The following is an 8,025-nucleotide window of genomic DNA, read 5'->3' on the forward strand; positions in this document are numbered from 1 at the left end:
GGGCTTCCTTGAGCATAGTTTACTTGCTCTGCTTGGATTCCAGTCAAGAGTTGACATTCCGCAGGAGTGTGGCCTTGGATTCCACAGACCTCGCAATTCTGAGTTATAGCAACCACGGCGGCTGGTGGTGATACGTTTAAACTTTCAATTTTCTGGACCAAAGCATCCACTTTTGCATTGACGTGATCAAGGTTGCTTATCTCGTACATGCCAGTTTTCGGTTGAGGTTTTTCCACCGTTGTTCGTTCGGTTCCCCACTGATAGTGGTTTTGGGCCATGCTCTCGATAAGCTGGTAAGCATCAGCATAGGGTTTGTTCATTAGTGCACCACCTGCAGTGGCGTCTATTGTTAACCTTGTATTGTATAAGAGACCATTATAAAATGTGTGAATTACTAACCAGTCTTCCAAACCATGGTGTGGGCAAAGTCTCATCATGTCTTTGTATCTTTCCCATGCTTCGAAAAGAGACTCGTTGTCTTTCTGTTTAAATCCGTTTATCTGGGCTCTTAACATAGCTGTTTTGCTTGGCGGAAAGTATCGGGCAAGAAAAACTTTCTTCAACTCGTTCCATGTGGTGACTGAGTTGGAAGGAAGAGATTGAAGCCATCTTCTAGCGCTATCTCTTAATGAGAAAGGAAAAAGACGAAGTCGAATTGCCTCTGAAGTGACACCATTAGCTTTAACAGTATCAGCGTATTGGACAAATACGGATAAATGAAGGTTTGGATCTTCGGTAAGATTTCCAGAGAATTGGTTCTGTTGCACAGCCTGCAACAGCGAAGGTTTAAGTTCAAAGTTGTTTGCTTCGATTGCGGGCGGAGCAATACTTGAATGCGGTTCATCTTGCGATGGAGCGGCGTAATCTCTAAGAGCACGAGCTGGTTCTGCCATCTCGGGTATCGAAGGAAAAATGTTTTTGAAATCAGGAAGGTCTACAGGAGGGAGATTGTTCGCAGCACGATATTCCCGAATTCGTCGTAAGACTCGGAGATATAGTTCGATATCGTTGATTCGTAAATAGAGCGGTTCGCCTTGTGAGCGAGTGCGTGGCATACAAATCAACGAAAGAAAGAAAATAGAAGAAAAAGAAACCTTAGTCTCTACAGCGTAACGGAAGAGTTACGATATCGATTGAATAAAAGTCCCCGGCAACGGCGCCAAAAACTTGATCGCTCAACTGGGTGAGTCGAGAATGGGATACAAACTGCAAGTGCACAGTTCTATCGCGTAGTTTTAAAAGATATTGATCCCACAGGGACTTATGAATCGATATACCGTTATCTAAGGTTACTACGTAAATCTAAGGTGAAAATGTTTGATTGTTTGGGAAAAAACTAAGAGCTAAACTAATATCTAGATTAAATATTAATAAAACGGATATCGGTATGTAGTTCGTCAAAACTAGGGAATCAAGTCTTTGTCGGTTTCTTGGCTTTAAAATGAATCGTTTCGGTTAACTTTATTGGTTAAAGGTTCTATCTCAAACTCTCGCTCTGTTGAATAAACCATGATTTTATATTAATGCTGCTGTCACTTATAATTAAGTCAAAAACCATATTTTGAAAGCAATAAAGTTGCAGAAACTCTTTTTAAGAAAATACTGACCGTTTTAAACACCCTTATCTCAAACTCTCGCTCTGTTGACTTAGGTTATATAATTAAATCCAAATGCTTAACTTTCGTCCTCACATTCAATTTTTAAAAATACTTTTTGGAAAAGGTCAGAATTTAATTAACTCTAAAACTTGCTCTCGCCCTGATCTAGAATTAATGCCTAACTTACACTGTCCAGTTAAAATCTCAAACTCTCGCTCTATTGATTTTAACTTCTTTATGTCTTTTACTTTTGTAAAAAATCTTGTTATTAAACCTGTAAGTTGAGACCGTAAAAAGATTGATTTTGATTTTAAGTTTAGATAGACCGACTCAGTCTTGATCCCTTATTCTGCTTACTTTACATACCGATACCTAGGCAAATTAGCCAGACATGCTAAATAAATAAGAATTTATATCATGCATAAACAGACTCATTCCAGGCAGATAATATAGATAAATAATAAAACAAAATATTAAATAATGATTAAAGAACCTGAATGCGTAATACAATAGTCTTGAACACTCCACCACAAGCCGGTAGGATTTGTTCTTGGATTCTTCAATCAAACAGTAAATTAAATCAAGGAAATAAAACTGGAATATAACGTAAGGTTAAATCCAGTATAAAGTTGCACAATAGTTTCCGGTGTAGAAACTATTATGCGAAAAATATCTAAAAGCTAAAACGGGAAAGGTAAATTTGCAAGGGAAAAAGAATGTAAAGCTTGCAAAAGAAATAAATAAAATAAACAATGTTAAGTGCTGGAAAAGAAAAAAAGTAAGCAAAAGCTTGAAAAGAAAATTGGCAGAGCTTCGGCAATATGAGCGTGAAAAACCGGAGCGGGCGAAAGCGGAGGGGGGGGGGGGGGGGGGGAAGCGGAGGGGAACCCTTTTAGGTTTTTGAAGTAGGTATTTATATTGGTGCTGGTAACTGCTTTCCAAGGGTTTCCGTATGCGCGGTCTCTTCGTTCCGAGGGTTAAGCGTGCGTGGAAATAGCTTTCAACGTGGTCAGTTGAGTTCCTTGCGCCAACAATATAGGGAATGGTGTGACGTCCGTCACACCATGTGTGACGCTCGTCACAAGAGGGTACTTAGTGTGACGCTCGTCACACCCTTTGTGACGCCCGTCACAGGCATAACGTGCACTTTCTTTGGGCTGGGCTTGGTCTTTGTTATTCGTTTCCTTTTTATTCCCTTTTACACCTCCTTTTCTTCCCTTTTTCACTTTTGCTTCAAAATGGATATCTGACATAAATAGTAAGGAAATACTGCATAATATCTGATAAAATGAGATAAACTAAAGTAAATGATAATATAATCTAATTGAATTAAGTCTTAAAATGTGATATAATTTCGTGTTATCAGTCACCATGATAAGGAGAGAGAAGAATTGTCATTATTAATATTTTAAATCACTATCACACGGTAACTTGCCGAATAGGCGACCAATTGAAGGAAAAAGGAATTCCAAGATTTTCTTGTCCGAACACTTTAATCCAATTAGATCTCGTGATTGGGGGCCTTATGTACATTCAGGAATTATCAGAGCTTATGTAGGCCAGGTACAAAAGGGTAAACAAGTCGGGTGTACATCCAGTCAATGAGACATTGTTATGAGATGTAAGCAAGTCGGATTCAGTCACGTAGTGACTCTGGTAGATGAAGAATTCATATTCGATCTCTAGAAGGGTTCCAGGAGACAACATAAACAATCATAGATGACAGTTATGAAATATCTCCATGATTGCATGGGAGTTACATAAATTAAGGGAAGAGGCGTTACTCAAGAAAGACAATGGACGTTACTGATGTCACTTTAGCATGGGATATGAAGAGGCATCCCTTTAAGGGCCATTGATCAGGGGACAAGTATAAAAATAAGACTTCCCAAAGAGGAAAGGGGCGAATAATACCTCATAATAAATAGGACGATTATGATCTCACCTGGCTAGCTTCAGGGAGGTTTATCCAAATAATGTTGAGTAGAAAAAGGATCAAATTGGTCTTTTTAAAAGAAGAAGAGAATATGCAGTAGCAAAAAATATCCTCCATTCCTCCATAGACATCGCCTTAGCGACATCATGATAACTTATCTATTAGTCAGAAAAGGAAAACAATATCTCATTCATCTCCTTTTCTGCAACAGTAAGATATTGATAAGGAACCCAAGACTTCTTAGCTTTCTGGGTAAAATGATATGAATACCAAAATTGCCTCCTCCATTCATAACAGACTGACAGATCTGAAGAAAAATAAGAAATAATACATAATTCATTATGGGCATGAGGAGTGAGAGGGGAAACCAGGAAATAGTATTCTTTGAAGTTCTTCAAACTATCAATATAGACACGGAAAATCTCATTTTTAAAGCGGAAGAGAGAAACGAGTCCACTTCCTAAATGGGTTAACTTCAAAAAGACATGAGAAGAGATTTATGGAAGCTGAATCCATTTTCCCCCGATACTCATACCAATATTGGAAATCCATCACAAAAGCTCAGGCACAGAGATAGAGTTGCGGTGGGAAAACGCGAAGGTGATCCAGTTCACCTTTTCAAATGCGGTAAAGGGAGTCGTTACTCCTAATATATAAAAAATGCAAGAGTAAAAAGGGAAGGAACATCCCTCGAATGTATGGCACACCCTCTTATCAGCGGGGATAGAAAAATTTCCAATCTGAATAAGATACAACTCCAAAAGGAACCTCTATTTCCCCCGTCTTTTTCAACATGCTCGGAAGGGGTCCCTAAATACTGAGGAACCACCCAGGAATAGTTTTCGGCATTGTGTTTAGCCATTTAAATAACACCCTCACATTTGCATACGAATGTATCCGATGAGTCTATAGCAAAAGGATTGCAATAAAAATGCATTATGAAAAGACAAAGAAAGAATAAACCTCGACAACATACCTAACTAAAAGGAAGAAGAATCGTGAGGTAGAAGATTAATCTAAAAGAGGGGAGAGACAATATTTTACTATGTATAAAGTTAACTCCAAGTAAATCCAAGTGAAGACCAGGATATGAAACCGATAAATTTACGGGAAACCTATCACACATTAAATGCTTGGATTGAAAAAGGACATTGATCCAAGTGCACTTAATAAACCGTGTTGCATTCTAATTGGTCATGTCGCTGCACATGTTAGGAATGGTTATATTTCACACTAGATTATGATGTGGAGAACGATCAATGACACTTAAGGCTTACCCCGACTCCTTCCTCGCCCAACAAAGCCTTAGGGGCAACTGTTCTGGATCAGGCAAAGGCCCAAAGGACTGAGGCCCAATCTGTCCCAAGCCCATTTTGTTTGACTCAACATATAAAATAGTTCACATTCCATGAGAATATACATAATCTCTAATATCTTATTTCACTTTACTCTTCTTGAACATTGAATTGACTTGGGAGTTGGGGTGCTAACCGTGCAAATCCACCCCGTGCCACCGTAAAGGTGATCATCATCACCATTAAACATTGCTATCGTTAACTTCTTATCATTTATGGTTCATTAGAAAGCTAGAGCCTCCATTTTTGGCTCTCGAACGGAACAAATTCGAATCACAAAAATGCTTGGATCGAATCAAATCCAGGAAATAAATTTTGGATTTTAGTTCTGTGATCCTGATTTGAATCACAGATCTAGCTTACTCAAATCATAAAAATGGTTGATTCAAATAATAAGAGAAGTTTTTATTGGTTCTTGGATCTGGATTTAAATCATTCAGTCCCTTGACTCGTCTCACACTTCTTGCTTGTGACTAGAATCAAATGACATTTTTCTCTCATTTTTCGTGCTAGATCACTAGAACATATATAAAAAAATTTCTCAAATCATTTTTACAATGTTCATACCATAGATTTCTACTTTATGATTTTGAACTCACTACACACATTTTCTCTCAACTTTTAAAAAGGGGTTTGAATCTTATTTTGAGTTTTGCAATAGAAATATCTACATCTTCACCCTCTTATATCATTCATTGTTGTTTGGATTAAGTTTTCATCATATGGTGTGAGATATGTGAGGAAGATCATTTTGTGATTAACTTTTTGTGAAGATTTATTAAAGATTTAAGGGGTTGGCATCTATGTGTGTATTAATGGCTGGGATCGAAGAATTTAACGAAAAAAAGAGAGGAGGTTCTTCTCTCCATGATTTATTTGGTATAAATGTGTGGAAGCCTACAAACAAAGTTGGAGTTTTTCTCATTTATAAACAGTTTAAGACTCAAGGAACTAGCAGGGCTGAGTAAAGGTCGTTGAAGAATGGAAGCTTGGAGTAACATTCTTGAAGCTGGTAGACTGAAGTCGAAGTTGAGTAAAGATTTTGCAAAGATTCATTGTCAGAAGCTATGTACATTCAAATACGATTCGGATCAAAGATCTTTATTGTCAATATTATTCAAATTGTTATTGTCCTAAACAAATATGAGTAAAATTTTCAAAATTATAGAGGAAGAACAACATACTTTCAATTGGAAACTATTGGAGAATGGAGTAGGCATAATGAGGGAGAATTATGTAACAAATATATATCCAACGTACTATTCTCTCTCCCTCTCTCTCTCTCTCTCACACACACACATACTCTCTCTCTCTCTCTCTCTCTCTCTCTATATATATATATATATATATATATATATATATATATATATATATATATATTTTGTTTTAGGATTGAATGTTAGATTTAATGCTTTATTAGAATCAGATGACATTAGGGTTAATCGTATTGATAATAATTTCATTATTAAGTTTTAGATTTTGTTAGATTGAGAATTCAAAACTTTCTTATTGCCGGTTAAACCTAAAAGACTGTAATGTTAGATTTCTTACTCAATTGATTAAATTCACTTTACATACCTCATGTAAATCTTTTTTGATTCAATTGTTATATTGGTGGTATTTATTTTCTTTTCATCTATTATCTATTTTGTGTTTTTATTAAGTGTTAACTACATTCCATCCAAAAAGCATACAAATTTTGTACTTAAAATTTCCGCTATGCAAAATTAAATTTGAAACTCTAATTTTTTAAAGAAACTTTTTAAATCGGTCTATTTTCTAGGAAGGTATATTCAACCCCCCATTTTAGACCATCAAAATCCAATCCTCCCTAACAACTTCCTCCTCTTGAGATACTCAAGGCTTTACCACTATCGTCAATCTTCAAATCTTTCATATTTGAATATTCTTTGAATTTCACAGTCATTTGGACTTTATCCAAAGTAATAATACTGTATATACCATAAAGAAGGGCATCCTTAAAATGCTCAAAGGATATGAGCAATGAGCTCAATAAGAATATATCATTGTCCTCATCTTCAATATTTACCTCAATATTCTTAAGATCATCAATATACTTGTGAAATTCTATCAACTACTCCACTATGAATTTGTTCTCTACCATTCGAAATGAGTAGATTTGTTATTTCAAACACAAAATATGAGTCAAAGACTTGGTGATATATAATAATTCAAGTTTTGTCAATATCGAAGCCGCATTCTTCTCCCTAGCGACTTTCCATATAACTTTATCACTAAGGCATAAGATAATGACACTTCTAGTCTTATCCATAATCTCAGCCTTCTCTGCTTATGTTAGATGTGTTATCCCACCCTTCAATACTTTAATACACTTTTATTGAGTTAAAATTGCTTGCATTTTAACTTTTCACAACCCAAAATCTTTGTCTTTAAAAAATCTCTCGAGCTACCGTTTAGAACCTGGCTCACATGTAAGCAAAATCCCTTTTCCCCCACGGTGGACACCACTTGTTGTAAAATGGATAGAATAATTAAAAGCACTTCAACATAATTATTTAGAGTTCAATCACACTAAGAAATTTGATGTATGAGGACAAAGAACAATGATAACCAAAATAAATGGCATTCAGCAAAAATTAACTCTATGTGCAATAAGACATTAATTTAACTTGAAATGAGAAGATAAAGTAAAGACAATAAACACAATAACATGTTTACCTAATTCGATCAAATGATTTACTCTAGAGAAGATAGAAACTCTCTAATTCACTATACTGTCAAGAATTGTTACAAAAGATTACATATGAGTTATAAAAAAATAGCCACCCAACTTCCAAAGAACAAATCTATTTTATACCCAATCGTTTTCCAATCTCTCTTACCTTCTATATATGAATCACACAATTCAAATGTATTTAGAAGTGTTTCTCAATTCCCTAAAAATATTTGATTTGTGTATTCTTATAAAAATGACAATGACAACATATCATTTTAATACTTCATCCAAACAAAATAATTTAAAAATGAATGAATTTTAATTGAATTATTTGAAATACTTAGAATTTTGAATTCCATAAAAATTTCCAATTAAGTCATGCAAACACACTCTTAGACATCGCCTAGGATTTTTCAAATTTCAAAAACACACTCTTAA

The 8,025-nt window shown here is 35.5% G+C and overlaps 1 pseudogene; it reads left to right on the forward strand.

The window, feature by feature from the left end:
* Window positions 1-408: 408 nt before the first annotated feature.
* Window positions 409-508, forward strand: LOC127077184 (uncharacterized; annotated as a pseudogene).
* The last annotated feature ends 7,517 nt before the right edge of the window (window positions 509-8,025 follow it).

Source organism: Lathyrus oleraceus, chromosome 4 (genome assembly GCF_024323335.1).
Source record: "Lathyrus oleraceus cultivar Zhongwan6 chromosome 4, CAAS_Psat_ZW6_1.0, whole genome shotgun sequence".
Taxonomy (NCBI): Eukaryota; Viridiplantae; Streptophyta; class Magnoliopsida; order Fabales; family Fabaceae; genus Lathyrus; species Lathyrus oleraceus.